General features: G+C 54.6%; 1 long non-coding RNA gene across 1 annotated transcript in view; it reads left to right on the forward strand.

Moving 5' to 3' along the window:
* Positions 1-18,283: 18,283 nt before the first annotated feature.
* The window catches only part of LOC144946050 (uncharacterized), a 46,172-nt gene continuing 44,233 nt past the window's right edge, over positions 18,284-20,222 (forward strand). The window contains exon 1 of the long non-coding RNA XR_013639747.1: positions 18,284-18,464. This is a non-coding gene — a long non-coding RNA (uncharacterized LOC144946050). The remainder of the gene's footprint in view (positions 18,465-20,222) is intronic.

Below are 20,222 nucleotides of genomic sequence, written 5' to 3' on the forward strand. Positions count from 1 at the left end.
CCTGCTACATTTCAAAGATTGATGGAGCTCGTTTTGACGGGGTTGCAGTGGGAGACGTGTCTTATATATTTGGACGATATTATTGTCTTCAGCCGCACATTTGATGAACATTTGACGCGGCTGGAGACAGTGTTCACGAGGATGCGTTCTGCCAAATTGAAATTCAAACCAAAGAAATGTCACCTACTGCAACGGTCCGTCCGCTATTTGGGGCACATTGTGAGTGCTGAGGGAGTGTCCACGGATCCGGAAAAGATGGCGTGCGTCCGGGATTGGCCGACTCCGGCCACCGTGGGGGATGTTCGGCGGTTTTTGGGATTTGCCTCGTATTACCGAAGATTTGTGCCGGGTTTTGCGACGATTGCGAGGCCCTTGCATCTCCTTATGGGTAAAGGACGGAAGTTTGTTTGGGGACAGCCGGAGGAGGCGGCCTTTCGGAGTCTGCGTGATCTATTGGCCACGGCCCCAACATTGGATTATCCCGATTTCGATCACCCATTCATTCTTGATACGGACGCGAGTGACACAGGTATTGGGGCGGTGTTATCACAGTCTAAAGGGGGTGTAGAGCGTGTCGTGGCGTATGGTAGCCGAGTCTTGTCTCCTGCGGAAACCCGCTACTGTGTCACTCGCAGAGAACTATTGGCGGTTGTTTTTTTCCTACGGCAATTTCGACCATACCTCTACGGTCGTTCTTTTATTGTGCGTACGGATCATGCGGCCTTGCAATATGCCCTTAAAATTGACCAGCCATCCGGACAGTTGGCACGTTGGTTGGACACGCTACAGGAATTTTCCTTCCAAATTCAACATCGGAAGGGAGTGCGCCATGCGAACGCTGACGCACTTTCCAGATTACCGGGGCGCGCCCCTTGTAAATGTGAGTCGGGGACGCATAGGTGTTCGCCGATTCCAAACCCCCCTCAGCCGCTTACGTTGGCCGTCGAGAAGTCGGACACTCCGATGGAACCGGGACCGGCTGACGGGGTTTTGAATCTGCCGCGGTCTGTCTGGATCCGGGAACAGATGATGGATGAGTCATTGGTGTCCTTGCGGAAGCGGTCTGCTAGGGACAATGGGAGTCCGAGTACGGCTATGGGGCCGCAAACCGCTCTCCGAGATGGTCTGCTTATGTGGCGGGAGGGGTTCCAGGAACGTTGGCGCCTGGTGGTACCAACGTCCTTGCGATTCGAGTTGATTAGAACCCTCCATTGTGACACTCTCTTACATTTAGGGGTGCAGAAGACCTTGTTGACGTTGCAACGTCATTATTTTTGGCACGGCATGGCGACAGATGTCGTAGGGCACGTGCGCGCGTGCCCTGCGTGTGCACGACGTAAGCCGCCGAAACATCCTTACGTGCCGCCTCTCCAGTCGATTCAGGTGTCTCGAGTCAATGAATTGGTGGCACTGGACATATTGGGACCTTTTCCACCATCGGCGAGGGGTAATAAATATTTGCTGGTAGGGGTTGAGTACCTCTCCCGTTGGCCGATGGCCTGGCCGTTGCCCGATCAGTCGGCCGCGGCCATTACCGACGCCTTTTTGTTTGGGTATATTATGGATAAGGGGGCGCCTGAGAGACTCCTCACGGACCAGGGCAGGAATTTCTCTTCTAAATTATTGGCGGAAGTGTGCGCGGGCCTTGGGACTAAGAAAGTACGGACATCCCCATACCATCCGCAGACGGATGGTATGGTTGAACGGCTGAACAGGACATTGTCTGCCATGCTTTGCCATACCGTGAGTGAACAACAATCAGATTGGGATCTGCACATCCCCGGGGTGCTTTCGGCGTACAGGATGACGCCTCATGCGGCTACAGGATATTCGCCGTTTTACCTTATGTATGGTCGGGAAAACGTGCCGCCGGTGGATGTGCAATTGGGAACTGGGGTGAAGGGACCTCGTAAACCACTTCCTGAATACATTCAGGACACGGTTCGCCGAGTCACGGAGGCGCGGGAGAATGCCCGCGTGGCTACGGCCAAAGCCCAGGCCCGGAACGAGCGATATGCGCGACGGTCTGAGGGGGAGTGCCCTTGGAAGGTTGGGGACCTAGCCTGGCTTCATTGTCCACAGGTACGTCCGGGGACCTCGCCGAAATTGCACAAACCCTGGCATGGTCCCGTACGCCTCATTGCGGTTCCCAACCCACAGTCAGCACGCGTCCAGATTGGGTCTCGTCGCTGGGTTGTGCATACGTCGCGCTTGAAACCATATGTTGCTCCCTTACATGATGCGTCATCCCCCAATGTTGCCTTGCCGGGGTCTGTTGCTGCTGACTCTCCCCTGCCTGCGTCCATTGATCTTGCTAGAGCGCCTGTCGTACCTGTTCCAGACAGGCCGGCCGTGACATTGCGGGGGACGAGGGGCCCTGCTCGGAGGACGCCTGCCAGGTCTGCGGGACCTTCGAGCCCTGCAGCCCTTCCGACCCAGCTGCGGGCACGGTCACAGGACAAGCCCAAGACTAACTCTTTAGGGACACGGGACGTCGGTGGACTTCCAGCTGCGACAAGGGGATTACCCCCTGTCATTCCTCGACTTTCATCGCGTTCCCGTTCTGCGAGTGGGCCGCCGACCGTCCGGGACGGGCCGGCGACCCGCACACGTTCCAAATCGCTTACGTTTCGTTGATTGTTGCTGTCTTGTTATTTTTTTTCTTACAGTTGTATTTATTGCATGCTTTTTGTACGTTCGTTGATGTTAATTGCGTTGTTGTTGTTGTTCTTGCTGTTACATTGTATGCTTAGTGTCCTTTAGGGGGGGAAGCTCGGTTCGCCGCATTACGATTTGCTATTGGTCAGCCGAGGTCGGCTGGGATTTTTCTACGGGGGAGGGTGGTGTAATGCGGGCGTAAGCGACCTTCCGGATGTGACGTCACGGGGGGTGGAGTCATGTGACGTGGGTGGAAGGTTCGGGTCCTTAAGCGGGTAAACCGGAAGGGGAAGGGAGTCGGGGTGTGAGCGGAAAAGAGTGAGGCCACGCGGGCGAGTGAGAAGAGGGGGGGGCGCCGACGGCCATCGGGAGCCAACCCCGAAGAGAGGAGGAAGCTGCGGAGTGGTGTGGAGCTGCAGAGGAGACAGCCAGAAGGGCTGCGTGTTAGAGGCAGCGGTGTGGCTGCCAGGAGGAGCTGCGGAGAGAGAGAGAGGAGTTGCAGCGAGTACAGCCAAGGGGGGGCTGTGTGAGAGAAACAGCAGCGGGGCTGCTGTTGTGGATCGGGCCGACATTGGAGTCAGCACTGTGGAGAAGCTACAGAGTAAAGACAGCCGTGTGGGTGTACAGCACGAACCGAATAAAGGACACTGAGCCAGACATCGTGGTCCAGTCGTTTATTACACAAGTGCAGAGCTTCGCGAACACGTTCTGGCGTCGCTGGAAAAACGAGTACCTTACGACACTCCAAGTGCGCAACAAGTGGCAGTCTAATAGACCAGACATCCAAGAAGGCGACCTCGTCCTACTGAAGGACAACCAAGCCAAACGGAATGAGTGGCCAATGGGCCGCATCCTCAAGTCAATTCCAAGTGCCGATGGAAAAGTTCGAAAGGTCGAGGTTATGATTGCGAAGCAAGGTGTCGCAAGAACTTTCATCAGGCCCATAGTCGAGATAGTACTACTTCTCTCTCGCAAAGATATGGACAAATAAGTCGACCCGTTGAAGTTGTTATACACTTGTTTATGAGATAGGAAATAAATGGTGGTATCTCCTAGATACCAGATGGGGAGTGTCTTGCCTCACGGCAGATGTGGAGCGTGTGTTCACAGGAAGTTCCTGTTTTTTGATGCTAATGTTGGTCACGTGACCAGGAAGTGACGATGTTAGATTTCCACTGTACCACGCGGGCGTCAGCCATTACACAGATAAGTCAAGATGGCGGCACGCATCGCATCTCAGTGAGATCACAGCTGCACTTGTCCATTGTGGGAGCTTAAGAAGCATTATCTGTAAGTTGTTTATATTCCTATAATATTGGAAATGCTGTTGTAATGTTGGAATGACCGTTATAGCAATGTAAATGCCTTTATGGTGCCGTTAAGTTGTTGTAGTAAATACGAGGCCTAGTTAGTAACGAAGCCTGTGACGTTCCTTATTGTGGATGTTACTTGTGATTTAGTAGGTCGAGTCAGACTTGTGCCTATGTTGCGATCCTGAGAGTGATGACGAAGTATCTCATCCACAGTTAGTGTTAAGTGTAATGCTGTACATTTGGGGTGCAGTGGGATGACTACACTATGTGCCTGTATGCAACGCACCAGCTTGTGCCTTTGTCTAGTTGTTCAGGGGTAATGTGGGGGCCTGGTCCTTCCAGGATCTATTGTTATCTGAGACAATGTTCTGATGCTGTGGTGTTCATTGTGTGGGTGTTTCCGAATTATAACAGATGTTGTATCTGTGTTTTCTCACCAGTTTTACCTGTTACAATCAATAAATGACAATCGGAGTTGGACGGTCATCCTGGCTTCGAGGGTTTATTGAACACATGGTTGTCTACTCGACTAGCGGTGCAACGCAGCGCACAGCGAGGCCGAGATAAGCTGACTTAGAGCAACACGAGCTGACTTAGAGCAACACGAGTTGACTTAGAGCAACACGATCTGACTTAGAGCAACACGATCTGACTTAGAGCAACACGAGTTGGCTTAGAGCAACACGAGCTGACTTAGAGCAACACGAGTTGGCTTAGAGCAACACGAGCTGACTTAGAGCAACACGAGTTGACTTAGAGCCACACGAGTTGACTTAGAGCAACACGAGCTGACTTAGTGCAACACGAGCTGACTTAGAGCAACACGAGCTGACTTAGAGCAACACGAGTTGGCTTAGAGCAACACGAGCTGACTTAGAGCAACACGAGCTGGCTTAGAGCAACACGAGCTGACTCATAGCAACTGGTTTGATTGAATGGTTAAATTGAAAAGCAGGATAGTAGGAGTTGTTATAACGAAATATATGTCTGATTAAAATCCACCTTAAAGAGGGGGGTAAAATTGTATTATTGTTATAGCCACTACGGTCACGTTACACCGATCTATATCAACTACACAACACGCTCTGTATCGGTAACCTGAAGGCTTTAAATTTATTTTTAAAATGATGTATAAGGTGTTATTATGATGTTTTATTCGGTTTTATTTTGGCACAGGTTAAACCCATTGAGTAATACAATGCTAATTTTCGTTTGGAACCTGGTTAAAGAAAACTGGTTGCAGCGAAAACAGAGAAATAAAAACAATAGACGAACAACCGTACACAATCAAGTTCCAAATGGCACGGTCGTGCATCAACACCATGGTGCAACCATCACGCAGAATACAAGGCTAACAGGACACATCACAAGCAAAAAATATATCATCATGACTTAAAGTCTGCAAAGCAAAGCGATTCGTTGCACGTACACTTGAGAGAAATGTATTAGTAATTAAGCCCACCTCTAGGGGGTGAGTGTGTTTCAGTCACGACGATTACGTTACACTGTTTGCACCGTCTCAAACAACTATGCACGTTTCATATCAGTAACTATTTACTAAAACTATTTTTATGTTACCAGGTAAGGCCCACTGAGCGACATATCTCTTATTGTTTGGGTTTTTCAGTGAAGTCACGTTGATATGTTCAAAGAAAATAACAAAAAACCGCGACGTTTCGATCGCAACACAAGCGGTCGTCATCAGGAAAAGGGGGGTTAGCTTCTAAAGGCAAACTGTTTATAAAGTTCTCAAATGGGCGTAGCCCAAATGTCAGCAGCATGGGCGAGGCAGCTAATGTTCCCGTAGAGTGGATGCCTGGATGGCATCTGTCTGAAATCCGTTAAGCTATCACCCCAACCTTTGGGAGAGAACCATCTGAGGACCAAATCAAAACCATCACCTTGCCATACATAGCAGGGGTCACAAAAAAGATTTCCAAAATCATGAGCAAACACAAAATCAAGGTTCGATTTAACACAGTAGATCCAATTCGTGACCTGATCCCATCTGTGAAGGATGTGATCCATGACATGCAATACCCCGGCGTCTACAAACTAAGCTGTGTCTGCGGCAGAAGTTACATCGGGGAAACTAAGCGACATGTCTCAGACCGTGTTCGTGAACATAAGGCAAATCTCAAACACGATAGGACCAATACCTCGGCCGTGGCTGATCATTGTTTTAATGCGGTGGGCTCACACGAAATTGATTTCTCTAAGACGAAGGTACTTTGCAAACCCACTGGCTATCAACAAAGATTTGTTCATGAAGCCATCCATATATACAGACACGGACACAATTTCAACCGAGAAGATGGGTACAAACTGAGCAATCATTGGAAGGACGTTATCAACTAGTTTAAGTCATAACTGGCTGTGATGTTCCCATCCTACCACCTTCCGATGTCAGTTGATATTTTCGGCTCTCCGATTTTACATGAACAGGTTAAATTTCACACTTACACAGCCACCTTCGCGCGCCGACCTAGAGGTTGCGGCTCTGCGATCTTCCATTAACATGCTAATCTCTCACATTAACATAGTCACTTCAGCACGCTCGCCGTGGAGGCCGCTCACCGACCTTACGTTAACATGCCAATTCTTTTTTTTACCTGGCAGCCCTTTAATTGGTGGAAAACCCACCACCGTCTCGGTCGCTGCCCACCACTTACATTAACATTTGCTGCCCCGCCCATGCTGCTAATATTTTGGCTACGCCCATTTGAAACCTTTATAAACAGTTTGCCTTTAGAAGCTCACCCCCCTTTTCCTGATGACGACCGCTTGTGTTGCGGTCGAACCTATCTACGTGACTTTACTGAAAGACCCAAAGAATAAGAATTCCTGCAGTCACGAAAGCTTTAAGTCTATATGTCGCTTTTTCAAAAGCGACATGGCTCTTACAAATGATAGCTCAACGAAGTGGCTTATCACGTGGAAATTTATAGCAGCCAAACACTCTAAACGCGTGATGTTGATTCTAAATGTGGAGGGGAAAACTGGAGGACCGGGAGAAAAATCCACGTAACCATGGGGAGAGAGACACCGCAGACTCCAAATATACAGCAGGTGTCAGGGTCGGGTTCGAACCCACGACCTCCTGCGTACCCATGAAACCCGGTCACCTCGCTGCCCCCCCCAGCCCACGCCCCCCACTCCCATCTGACCACCCACATTGCCCCCCCACCAGCCCCGAACAAATGCTCACATGCAAGCAGGGCCTGCACAATATCGCCGGTGATTACAGGGAAATAATACGGTGCGATGGCTCCCGCTGCCAAAGGAGCAATCTCGCGGCATGGAGGCCCATCCCGCGAGACACTTTTCCCTCTCCTTGCTCTCTCGCTTTGTAATTTTCTCTCAAACTTTTCTGGCAAAAATGGAAATTTACGGTACCCCCACCCCCTCACCCCCGTCTCCTCCTCCCACCTATTTTTTTAACTTAACAAAACTCCGATCGTTTTTTGTGTTGTTTGTTGCGGGGTCCAATTCGCTGGCTGGTTTAACCCCCTCAATGCTCGCCGTGCAGAGTTGGCGCCACGCGGCCATCGTGCAACGCTGCCACGTGGCAAGCACGTGGGGCCCGAAGTCTGAGGCACGCGCTCCATCAGCGTCGCACTTGTTCACTTACATCAACTTACCACTGCTCAGAGGTCGCAAACGGGTTTTGATTCCTTACCTGTACCCGTACCCGGCCCGCACCAGGGTCGCAAACGGCTACCCGTACCCGTACCCGGCCGGGTACGGGTAGCTGGGTATCGGGTAGGGTACGGGTATCGGGTACCCGGTTGCGACCTCTGCCACTGCTGCAGCAAGGCCAACTCCGTGTCAGTCATGATCAGGTTCTTTTGACCAGACTTTAGTAATAATTGACTTATCATGAAAATAATAATAATTCCCACTTGTACCGTGCCACGCAGTGTTTGCTCACTCTCGTAGGGAGCATCCCAGAGGTGAGCCGGCGCAAAGTATCCTCCTGCCCCAAGCTCTGCGATCCTCTCGCTATCAAGGTGTTATCGGCCCAATTCGTGAGTGTTTACATGTGAGAGCAAACCGGAATACCCGGAGAAAACTCACACGTGCGGAGGGGACAATATCCAGATGGAACAAGAGTTTACAAGCCTGGGTGGGCACCTCCTCAACGCGCGCGGGGAGGTTACGGCAACATGTGTGCGATGATCCACCAACCCTCTCTGCCTCCACAGTGCTGGATTACGGTGCCACGTGTGCCACTTCACCACGCTGGTGAACGGGGGCGGGGGGCACCAGAGCCGCTTCAGATGACACTCGCCAACAATGCTAGCCGCCGCCGGGAATCGAACTCCGATGGCCGGATGTCGAGCGCAGTGCACTCACTGCTTTGCCACTCCTCTCCCCTCCCTTCCCTCACCAAGCACATTTTACCCAAATCACCCCAGATGAATCCAACCTTGTCATATTCCAGAAACGAAGAAGGTTTGAACCTGATCAGTCCTTGGCTGGGAGACCGTTTAGACACACCTGGTGATGTAGGCCTGAGCTTCACGGTGGCCAGGCGATGGCTGTACAGCGATGGGCTCAATCTATCTGTGTGGAGCTACGATTGTCAACCCCTCTTTCCTACGCGTGGTGGATTTTCTCCGGGACCTCCGGTTTTCTTGCCACACGATGCCAAACACTCGCTTGTGGAATTTGGCCGAACATTTCAAATGCCGCAGGATCCTCCTGAGGAAGTCTTGAGACTCGTCCGAGGCTTTTCCTGAGGTAAATTGTTGGCATCGTTATTATGATTTCTCACTCCTCAGCCAAGAAGTCAACTTTCATTCACAGCAGTGAAGGAAACAGGTGGACTCGAGGGCTGGTGATGTGAGTGGAATCTTTGGGGATCTGCGGTGATCATGATGAGGTGGGTGGGGGGGTGAGGATGAGCTGATGGGGGTGTAGTGGGGGGGGGGGCAGCCTCTTTTTTTGTTTCTTTGTGGCGGTGGTACAATTAGTTCCAGGGCCTTGGTGCATTCAAGACGATGACAAAAGAGAATAAATCCTTGAGCTGTGACCCAAAATATTATTAATAAACCGCGCCAAATCCAGGGCTCAGATCCAGCTGCGTCTGTCCGGGTCGGCGGTGCGGAAAACATCTCCACACCCGGCACACCACGTCCAGTATGCAGTAGGGTACCTCCCACTGTGGCTGTGGCTACTGCGAGTCACGTGCTACCTACTCTAGCAGCGACTGAGAACAATTTCTGCATGCAGCACACAATCTATATTTGTATGTACGTTTTTTTTACTTCTTTCGCACCGTACGTAGCCAACCGTGCTAATCGGACGTGCGGGGGAAGGACAACAAACTAAATACAAAACGCATTTTTAAAAAATATAAATTAATTTTAAATCTAGATTTAAAAGTGCATAGCACCCAGTGACTTCCTAATATCGGAAGGGAGAGCATTCCAGACGGCCACAGAAGCGCATTTGAGAGCGTGCTGCGCGGTGACCGTCTTTGTGATGGCTCGGCATTTGCCGCTGCGATGACGACGGGAGTCCGCGTGATGGTGGTGTGCGGTTGTGTTCGTCGCCGCGTGCCGCCTACTCCAGATCACCAGCGACCCGGGGACGAGCAGAGCGTGACTCCTCGTGCGCGCTCTCGCTCGCAGAACGGGGGTGGGGGGGAGGCGGTCTGGCTACCTGCGAGCGTTGCGCCAGATTCTCAAGAGGCAAAGGATGCCACCAGAGAATCTGAGTCCTTTGTTTCGACCGGAGGAGGAATCCAATGAGCGATGGGGCTCTTGTTCCCACAGACGTCCAGAAATGCAGTGCACTGGCGGTCAGCCAAGTCGGCGGGAGAGGTCTCCACAGGTTTGTCTGGAGCCAGTCGGTGCCCCTCGGTGGGAAGATTACAGCAAAGTGGCGGAGATTCTGGCAAGTTGCAGCGGTGCTAATCTTAGTCACAGTCGTAGTCCAGTCGACTGTAACCTGTGCCGTTAAAGTCGAAACTCAGTCTGTGGATCTCGATAAAAACTCTAAACTATTTTTTTTTTTATATTTTACCAGCTAAGGCCTCACTGAGCTATGTAGCTTTTTTAAGAAGCGACCTGGCCACAAATGATACCTCAACGAAGTAGCTTATCACGTGGACATTTATAGCAGCCTCATACTCTAAACGCACACTGTTTCTAAATGTGCAGGGAAAGCCAGAGGATCCTGAGAAAAATCATTGCGACCACGGGGAGAGAGACACCGCAAACTCCAAATATACAGCAGGCGTCAGGGTCGGAATTAAACCCACGGCCTCCTGCATACGAGGCGAGCGAGTCAACGTCTTGCCATCTCGTCGACAAAGCAGCCACAATGTTCAGTCAAGCGCTCCGAATTACTCAGCGTTGGTGACGAGGGGTGCGCAATCCCATCCCCTTAATATTATCGGGCCAGCCAGCCAATCAGTGAACCCAGTAAATCTTGGTATATATGTGTAGTGTAGAAACTTGGCGGGAGACGACCTTACGGGTAGCACACTCTTTTATTAACACCAACTTATATTACACGGGTGGCTAACTCCAGCCTTAACCCACGGGGTTCCCCCGGCTACACCCACACGGGCTCTTACGCCCCGTAGCCTCTCGGAACACACCCAGCCGGTGTGTCCGTCTCGACTCTGGGTCCCACAGTCTCGGCCCACATGGACGTCAGACCACGGGTCCCACAGTCTCGCCTCCGAGCCACACAGGGCCCCGGCCCTCACAAGGACAGCGGGACTAGGGGTCTCAGGGCCTACCTCTTGAACTCCGTCTTCGGTCTTCGACTGGTTAACAACTCACCGAGTGCTCCCGCGCGTCCCCCTTTATAGTCTTTCATGCGGACGTCGCTGAGAGCACCCACCCCAGTTGACCAATCACTGCGCGCTGCCCACGATCCTCTTTCCCACCTTGTGTCAGCGCGCACAACCACGCACCCCGCGCCGCCCCGTAATCTCTCACTCTCGGCGCGCGCGTCAACACCACGTCTACATCGCGTGCCCAACCACGCACCCCGCGCCGCCCCGTGATCTCTCACTGCGGGCGCGCGTCAGCACCACCACTACATCACCCCCTACCACATAGCTCGCAGCCGACCCGGCTGCTATAAAAAATTTGATTACCCCCCCCCCCCGTGTGTGCCCCGTAACACAAGCAACAACGACAACAACAACACAACAAGAACAATATGTACAACGCGGCGAGCGACAACAATAAATGTGTATGCAAAAAAATGACTCGTGCAGCGTCCCTTCATTTCCGAGCGCCCCTTGAACGGGACATTACACCGGGCAGAAGGGGAACGCGGCGGCGAGCTCGGTTTTTTTTTTTCATGAAAAGTGTTGTGTCTTAGCACGAGTCCGCCTGGCCGGTCCGTCGTACGGCACCAGACGCGGTTGACCGTCCGGTGGTACCGGCAGTCCAGGAAGGCACGGGGCAGGCATCGGAGATCAGCGCGTGCCGCGGGGTTCCGGTTCCCGACGGTCAACAGCCGTCAGGTCCGAGACACCTGGGAGTGGGTCAGGTGGAGACACGTGTGGATCAGCCTGCGACACATCCCTCCCCGAGTCGACGACCACATCACACGCTCGGTCGTTACGGCACAAAGGGAGACCATGCGGTACCGCGAAGGGTTTCAGCCGGGAGGGGTGTACGTACCAACGGCGTTTTTCCCATTTAATCTGGATACTCTGGGGTCGTGCAACACGCACGATTTCCACCGGTCCCCTCCATGGTCTCAACAATTTAGGGGACGTAGCCAACGGTGCATGTGGACAGTGCAGCCAGGCCTTATCGCCTGGTTTCCAATCGTGCGTATACACCTTTCGTTCATGCAATCTTTCGTTAGCGATCTGGCGAGACCTCGAATTCAACCTCGCAGCCTCTCGCGCTTCAGCCAGTTTGGCGATATTAAATTTGATGTGGTCGGCCAAGTTAGATTTCGCACGTGGCTGGGAAATCCCCAGTTGGACATCCATGGCCGGATCGGCCTCCCGCCCATACATGAGAAAAAATGTGGAAAACCCCGTCGCCGCATGAGGGGCTATTCGATAGGCCGCGAGTACCCCAGGTACGTGTAAGTCCCAATCAACCTGATCATTGCAGACCTGTTGGCACAGCATAGAAGTAATCGTCCTGTTCAGACGTTCAACCATTCCATCAGTCTGCGGGTGGTACGGGGAGGTACGCACTTTCTTTGTACCCAACAGGTCGCACACCTCGCGCAACAAAACGCTCGAAAAATTCTTCCCTTGGTCCGTCAGCAAGCGTTCGGGGGCGCCTTTGTCCAAAACATAGCCCTGGACAAAGGCGTCCGCCACTGCCGCAGCCGACTGGTTGGCGAGTGGCCATGCCATGGGCCATCGGGTGAAGTATTCTACGCCAACCAGCAGGTACTTATTACCCCTAGGTGTAGCGGGAAAGGGCCCCAAGATGTCGAGCGCAACCAGTTCGTTCGTGCGCGAAACCTGAATGGATTGTAGCGGTGGATTAGCCGCTATTGGTGGCGGCTTCCTTTGGGCGCACCCCACACATCCCTTAAGGATGTTTGCCACGTCGTTGCCCATACCCGGCCAATAATAGTCCCGTTGGATTAGGGCGAGCGTTTTGTGAAATCCCAAATGCATGAGTCGTTCGTGAGCAGCCAGAACGACCCTACCCCGCATAGCAAATGGCACAACGAGCGCATGACGCCGAGACATATTGTCCCACTTCATCAGGAGGCCCTGTCTGACCACCCAGGAACCGACCCGCGTCTCCCCCCCCCCGGGAGCGTCAGCCTTCCGACGCAGCGTGAGTAGGGAGCTGTCGGCCATTTGGAGACGGCCCCACTCGATAAGAGGCAACGCTAGTAACGAGTCCCTCCCCGTGGGAGCGGCGGGCGCGTCGACCCCCGGAGCGTCAGTGGCGGCGAGCAAAACTTCCGCGGGGACGGCGACAGGGGGTTTACACCGCGCCGATCCCAGAAGACATGCGCATTCCGAGCGAGGCGGCAATCGCGACAAGGCATCCGCATTCGAGTGCCGCAATCCCTTGCGGTAAATCGTCGTGAATTGGTAGTCTTGGAGGACCTCCAGCCATCGGGACAATTGGCCGGAGGGTTGCGCCACCCGCATAGCGTATTGGAGAGCCGCGTGGTCCATACGAACAGTAAAATGACGGCCGTAGAGATACGGCCTGAATTGCTGTATAAAAAAAACGATCGCTAGCAATTCACGACGTGTTACACAGTAGCGTTGTTCCGCAGGTGACAAAACTCTGCTACCGTAGGCGACCACCCGTTCGACCCCCCCGACCACCTGTGAGAGCACTCCCCCGATACCCGTGTTACTGGCATCCGTGTCAAGCAGGAACGGTTGCGTGAAATCGGGGTAACACAAGGGGGGAGCCCACACCAAGGCGTCTCGAAGGGAGCAGAACGCAGCCTCCTCTTCCGGCCCCCAGTGAAACCTTACTCCTTTAGCCGTCAAAGCGTGTAGGGGCCTGGCTATGGTGGCAAAATGTTCGACAAAACGGCGGTAGTAGGAGGCGAATCCTATGAAGCTGCGGACTTCAGTGACTGAGGTTGGCGTTGGCCATGAGCTGACGCAGTGCATCTTAGCAGGGTCTGTAGAGATCCCTGAACGGCCAACGATATGCCCCAAGTACCTGACCGATTCCCGAAGCAGGTAACATTTCGCCGGTTTAAATTTTAATTTAGCGGAACGCATCCTGAGGAACACCGCTCTCAGTCGCTGGAGGTGCTCCTCGAAAGTCCGGCTGAAAACGATGATATCATCGAGGTAAATCAAACAGGTGTCCCATTGGAGTCCTGACAAAACCAATTCCATGAGCCTCTGGAACGTGGCGGGAGCGGAATGTAAGCCCATGGGCAATCGATTGAATTCAAATAGGCCTCCTGGTGTCCGGAAAGCGGTCTTTGGTTTCGATTCGTCATCGAGGGGCAATTGCCAAAATCCCGAAAGCAGGTCAAGCGTCGAAAAAAACTGTGCTCCCGCCAAGGCATCCAGCGACTCATCCATCCTGGGGAGTGGATACGCGTCGGCCATTGAGATTTTGTTTAGGCGGCGGAAATCCACACAGAACCGCAAGGACCCGTCCTGTTTTTTAACAAGGACGATGGGAGCACCCCACGGACTGGAAGAGGGCGAAATGATGTCGGCCGCCAACATGTCATTAACAGCCGACTGCACATGCTCCTTCTCGGCTGGGCTGAGCCGGAAGGGATTCTGCCGAATAGGGGCCGCGTCACCCGTCGCTATGTGGTGGCGCAACAGGTCTGTGCAGCCAATATCGTACTTGTTTCTGCTAAACACGTCAGCGAATTCGAGTAGCAGGCCCCTCAACGCTCCCAACTGCACACTAGACAAGTTACTAGACCCAGCACACAACGAGTCCAACCACTCTGTCCCCTCCTCAAATGGAGGATGCGTATCGAGGCCAGAATCCACGTGTGCAACGAGCTGTTCATCGACGGGTAGCGGCGCCGCATGAGCCAGCACCGTGCCCTGTGTAATTACGGCTGGCCGCGACCCCGTATTCAGAACCATAACGAACGGCTCCCTGTCCGCCCGCACAATGGTCTGAGCTACCGCTAAGTCGAGGTCCCCAACAGCTCTGTTTGACGGCCCCAACAGAACACCCTGTTCCGCCGCATCCACCCCGAGGGGTTTTCTCAATCGAAGGGGTACCAACATTTGCGATCCCGGGGGCACCCGTACAGTCTGAGTTGCCAGCGCCTGAACCGTCGCGCAAACCGTGCGTATTTTTGTAGGAAAAAATGCAACCCGCCGTCTCGATGGAAGCTCAATGCAGGCCTGATCGACGAGAATTTTAATGGGCATTTTAGCCAGAAAGTCCGTACCCAGTAAACAAGGAACTGCCAGAGATGATGATGCAAAAACAGGACCCGCCAATTTGATATCGCCAATACAAATAGTCGCCCGAATCTGTCCGATGATTCCCAAAGATCCCCCGTTCGCCGCGTAAAATGGTATGTCCACCGGCAAAAGGGGTCAACATTGGATGGGGAGGATGTTATAAATAAGGTCCGAAATGATAGTGGCTGACGCACCCGTGTCCACCAGCACCCGGACCTCAACCCCGTCAATAAAACCCGTTATCACGGACGACCCGGCCGACGCAGCCACTATCCTGTGGGCCAATTCGGACCATTCGACTGCTTTCGGGCCGTGTACGAACCCCCCTCGCCGAACCGAATCCCCGGTACCCATACGCGGTCCCCCCACCGCGAAGCGGCGACCCGAGTGTGCCGTGTATGTGGACCGAGCGTGTGGGGTGCCGCGACTTGCCGGGGTTAGCTGGGACGACTTGGGGCCTTGGTCGTCGCCCGGACGTGGTCCTGTGGCGCGCTGACGCGGAGCCCGGCACCCGGACGCGACGTGACCCCGAAGGTCGCAGTTGTAACACATGACGAGGGACGTCGTGGGTTTCGGTTGCTCTAGCTTGCGGGACAAACGTGTGGGCGAACGACCTCCCGATCTCCACTCCCCTGGTCTCGACACGGTGAAGGCCTCCTCCCGAGCCGTAGCAGTCTGAGGCCCGGCGACCATCGCGGCAGGTGCCGCGATCCCCGCCGATGCACAGACGACCGTCCGCTTGCGCTTGAGGACCTCGTGTGCGTGAATACTTGTAGCAATCCCCAAGGAGCAGATGTCCATTTTGTCCGCCGTATTGATGGGGACTCCCAGGTCGTGAGCCAACGCCAGCAGCTGCTCTGTCACCATGGCGTCCTTCCCCTCCTTGTCCATGCGGGGAAAAGCGGCGTCCGCCAGGGCGAGCAGCGCCGTGCGATAGGCGAGCGTAGTTTCTCCAACCATCTTGCGCCGTTCGTAGAACTGGTGGCGACAGGTCGAGTGCGGTCCGAACACCTTAGCCATTAGATGTAGCGCGGCCTGGAGCGTTGAGCGGGACGACCTTGGGGCGGATGTGAAGGCCGCAAGCGCGTCGTCGTCGAGCGTCGCTGGCAGCGCGCGTAGGGCAGTGGTGTCGGACCACCCCGACATTTCTTGATGTGCGAGGAACCTTCGTTGGAAGGCCCCCCAGTCGCCCCCGTCTGCCTTGAACGCCGTCAGCGCGGGCAGTCGTTGCTGGAAGACCTGGTCGTCGTCCTCCGAAGAATGCTTTTCCCGTGCGCCGCTGTGGTTGACGAAAATGTCGGCTCCGTCGGCAGGCGCATGGTGGCGAGCTCTGGCGTGCGCCGATGACGCGGGCTGTGCAGAGTGGAGGTCTCCGACCACGTGGTGTCCACGCTTCCCGCCAACCGATGGTGGACCCTCAAAAATGGCGCCAATTTCAAAACTTTCGGCGCGAAGCGCATTCTGGCGGGATCCCTCCGGCCGCGCTCCCTCCTCCAACCTCGTAGTCGTCCTCCCGCCTGCTGAAACGGTGATTTCTGCCAAAATTGAAGCGGCGGCGAGCAGCAACTCCGCCAGGCGGGAGTGTGCATCCTGTAGGCTGGTGTCGGAGACGAGCGGAGCGTCGGCCATCGCCGCGAAGTGCTGCATCGGCGGCAACTCCTCGTCCTCGCCTTCCGAGGTTTGTGGCTCCGGTACGCCGTCGTCTTCCCGATCTCGCTCGTGGGTACGGGTAGTCTTCCTAGTATCCATCCTTTTGAAGACAGGTTTACTTCTGACGCCAGTTGTAGTGTAGGAACTTGGCGGGAGACGACCTTACGGGTAGCACACTCTTTTATTAACACCAACTTATATTACACGGGTGGCTAACTCCAGCCTTAACCCACGGGTTCCCCCGGCTACACCCACACGGGCTCTTACGCCCCGTAGCCTCTCGGAACACACCCAGCCGGGGTGTCCGTCTCGACTCTGGGTCCCACAGTCTCGGCCCACATGGACGTCAGACCACGGGTCCCACAGTCTCGCCTCCGAGCCACACAGGGCCCCGGCCCTCACAAGGACAGCGGGACTAGGGGTCTCAGGGCCTACCTCTTGAACTCCGTCTTCGGTCTTTGACTGGTTAACAACTCCCCGAGTGCTCCCGCGCGTCCCCCTTTATAGTCCTTCATGCGGACGTCGCTGAGAGCACCCACCCCAGTTGACCAATCACTGCGCGCTGCCCACGATCCTCTTTCCCACCTTGTGTCAGCGCGCACAACCACGCACCCCGCGCCGCCCCGTAATCTCTCACTCTCGGCGCGCGCGTCAACACCACGCCTACATCGCGTGCCCAACCACGCACCCCGCGCCGCCCCGTGATCTCTCACTGCGGGCGCGCGTCAGCACCACCACTACATTTGTCTATAGCCAATTAGCATGTTTGATCTTCTACCAGTGCACCGCAGTCTCTATTAACGCCGCTAAATTCTCCCAGTCCGCGCCTCCACTTAGACCCGTTCATTTCTCCTCTCCACGGACGGTGACGCTTTGCTCCTTTGGTTTGCAGGAGTCGTTGTCGCGCCTGGCGATGTCCATCCGGGCTTCGTCACGACGGTCGCCCTCTGAGGTGGGAACAAAAACAAAAGGCACGCGTCTCTCTTCACCGAAATTTCCGCCGCCGAATGTCGTGAACGACCTTGGCTACGTCCAGCGGCCCAAGGGGTCGGTGCCGGGGGGGGGAGGCTGCGCGTTCCATCGGCGGACATTCGCGCGCATACATCGAGTCCCCGCTTTAGAGGCGAGGACATTGGCTTTCCTCGGTGGGGCGGGGGGGGGGGTTGATATTCCTTTCAGCAAAAGTTTCTAAGGGTATACAGTATGTACGTGTATTAAAAGAGCTTTTGTTATGCGCTATATTTATTTATTATTTCTAACACCACGAGGTTGGCGAGTGCTCCCCGTAATTTGCCGCACGTCTAAATGAGCTATTGAATCAAGGCGACCCTGGATGTGACATCAGCGCACGAGATTTTAATGCGATGCTTTATGCTCATGGTCTCTCGGCCTGGCCTCTCTCTCTCTCTCTCTTGATCTTCATTCCCCCCCCCCATGACCCCCCGACCTCCCACTCAGTCCTCCCCTCCTCCCACTCCATCTCCACCACTATTCTCCCTTCCACCACTCCATTCTCCCCCCCCTCTTCATCATCTATTATTCTCTCATAGCCCCACACCAACCGTCTCCCCCACCCACCCCACCACCGTGCCCTCCGGCTTCTCTCATGCTCACCTCTCTCCCCCTCTCCATCTCACTCCACCGCCTCCGAGCCTCCCTCCCCCGCTCCCTCCTCCTCACGTCGCACCTCCTCCCCGCGCGATCCGCTCCTCTCGCTCCGTCCCTGCGTCCCCCCACCCGCTGGGCCGGCGTGCGTGTGCTCGAGTCGTCTCCGCGGCGGGCGGGCGGGCGGGCGGGCGAGCAGCAGACGCGGTGCCCTCTCCCATCGCGGGCTCGTGCCGCTTTGCCGCCGGGAGACGGCAACACGCGATCCACGGAGGACGAGGGGGGCCGGGCCCGAACTACGGAACACTCCGGAGAGGAGACGGAGCGAGAGAGAGGGGCACTCGGGATCGCACGCACGCTGCCAGGTAAAACTCACGCGCGCGCGCGCGCGCACTCCCCTCCTGCGTGACGCCACGTGGGCGCGTCTGCGACGGCGACCCTCGTTAGTGTTGGGGGGTTCGTCCGGTGCGCAAGGCGCTCTTCGCTCGGATGAGTGCTCGCGCGCGAGAGAGGGAATCGTTCCCCGTGGCGCTGCGTTAAGCGAGCGCGCAGGAACCCCCCCCCCACCCCCACGAGCTGACCGCGGCGGCACTTTTTGGGGACGACGTTTGCCGCGGGACGTATAAAGAGGAGAGACACCGCCTACGCTTTTTAACGGCGACTCTCCTGCGTCGGGTAACGGACTGAGTTCCGACAGGTTCCACAGAGCGCTTTTTGAAAATTGCGGCGTCACGGTACAAAACGAGAGACCCGCGGTCTCGACGGGCACCCGCTTGGTTATAAAAAATATCCATAGACACAAATGCGTGGCTTCGCTTTTGCGCGCGTACGGCGGCGAGCTTCATTCAACGTTCTTTGAGAGATCTGTGCCGGCAACAACGGTCGCGTCTATGTCACGGCACGCGGAGCGAGGAGCCGCCGGGTGCCCATCGGCGCGGCTCCCAGCAGGGGCCCTGGGGAGCCCCGCGCCGCCGCCGCTTCCCCACGACGCGGTCTCCGTCAAACGGCGCTTGCTGAAATGACAGCGCGATGTTTGGCTTTGTGCCGCAGCAAAATCTAAACGACCCCTCCCCTTCCCCTCCGGGGGGAGAGGAGGAGGAGGAGGGGGGGAGGCTAAAAAGGTTGCCCTGTCTGGCGCATGCTCTCTGCTGCGTTGCTTTGATACATTTGCCCTTTTTTAATTCATGAGCAACCTTTAAAAAATAAAACTATCGGGAACAACATTCGGGACCGGTGGGTGGTACCGCCATGCATTATTGCAATCAAAATAAACCGGAGGGAGATTTAGAGGTTTTTTTTATTTCTATTTTGCAAAGCTGTCAAAGTGGGGGGGCCTCGTTGACAGCCCCAGGAACATTCGCCTTCAGTCGTGAAAAAAAGGAAATAAAACAATAAAAACATCACTTCCCTTTATATTTCTTAAAAAGTGGCAGCAAAGATTTCGGTGGATTGTATTTATGAGAGGAGTTTTCTTTACCCCCCCCCCCCTGACGTGGGTGGTACGGTGGCATCGTGAACCGGTGAACCCGAGTTCGATTCCTGGCCACGGCTAACATCAGAGGCGCGTGATGCCTGCACCGGTGCTTAGCTACCGATGTGCACTGCTCCGTAGTGGTGAAGTATGGTGGAACAAAACAATCCCCACGTTCGACGGGGTGTTTGGGAGACCTTCAACCCGACAGAGGATTGACAATGGGGCTGCATCATCATTATTATTACATGTTTAAGTGTATGAGGAATGATCATGGGAGGATGCCTCATATCTCCAGATTACGATCAAGAGCGGCTTAGAGCAGACAGAGTGCTTTTGTTAACGAAATCAGAGGTTTAGTTGTGGTTTTTGTCTTCTTATTAAATATATTCAAATGGATATTTGTCTTTTACTCTAAGGCTTTACTGAGAAATATTGAAATTGCTACGGGCAGGACAGTAAATCCAATGCAAGAGACTTCTAGAAAACAAATCGCCGCCGAGCTCCTGATGACAACACACGCGGCGCTTTTGCTCTCCGCGATTCATTCGGCTGCTCGCTTCTCGCGTTTTTATTTTTTTAAAGGGCCGCGCTTTTGCGGGCCGCGTCGACACGGCCGTCCACAAAGGTGCAGCAACACAAAAAAACACAA

Source organism: Lampetra fluviatilis, chromosome 39 (assembly GCF_964198595.1).
Source record: "Lampetra fluviatilis chromosome 39, kcLamFluv1.1, whole genome shotgun sequence".
In the NCBI taxonomy this organism is placed as follows: Eukaryota; Metazoa; Chordata; class Hyperoartia; order Petromyzontiformes; family Petromyzontidae; genus Lampetra; species Lampetra fluviatilis.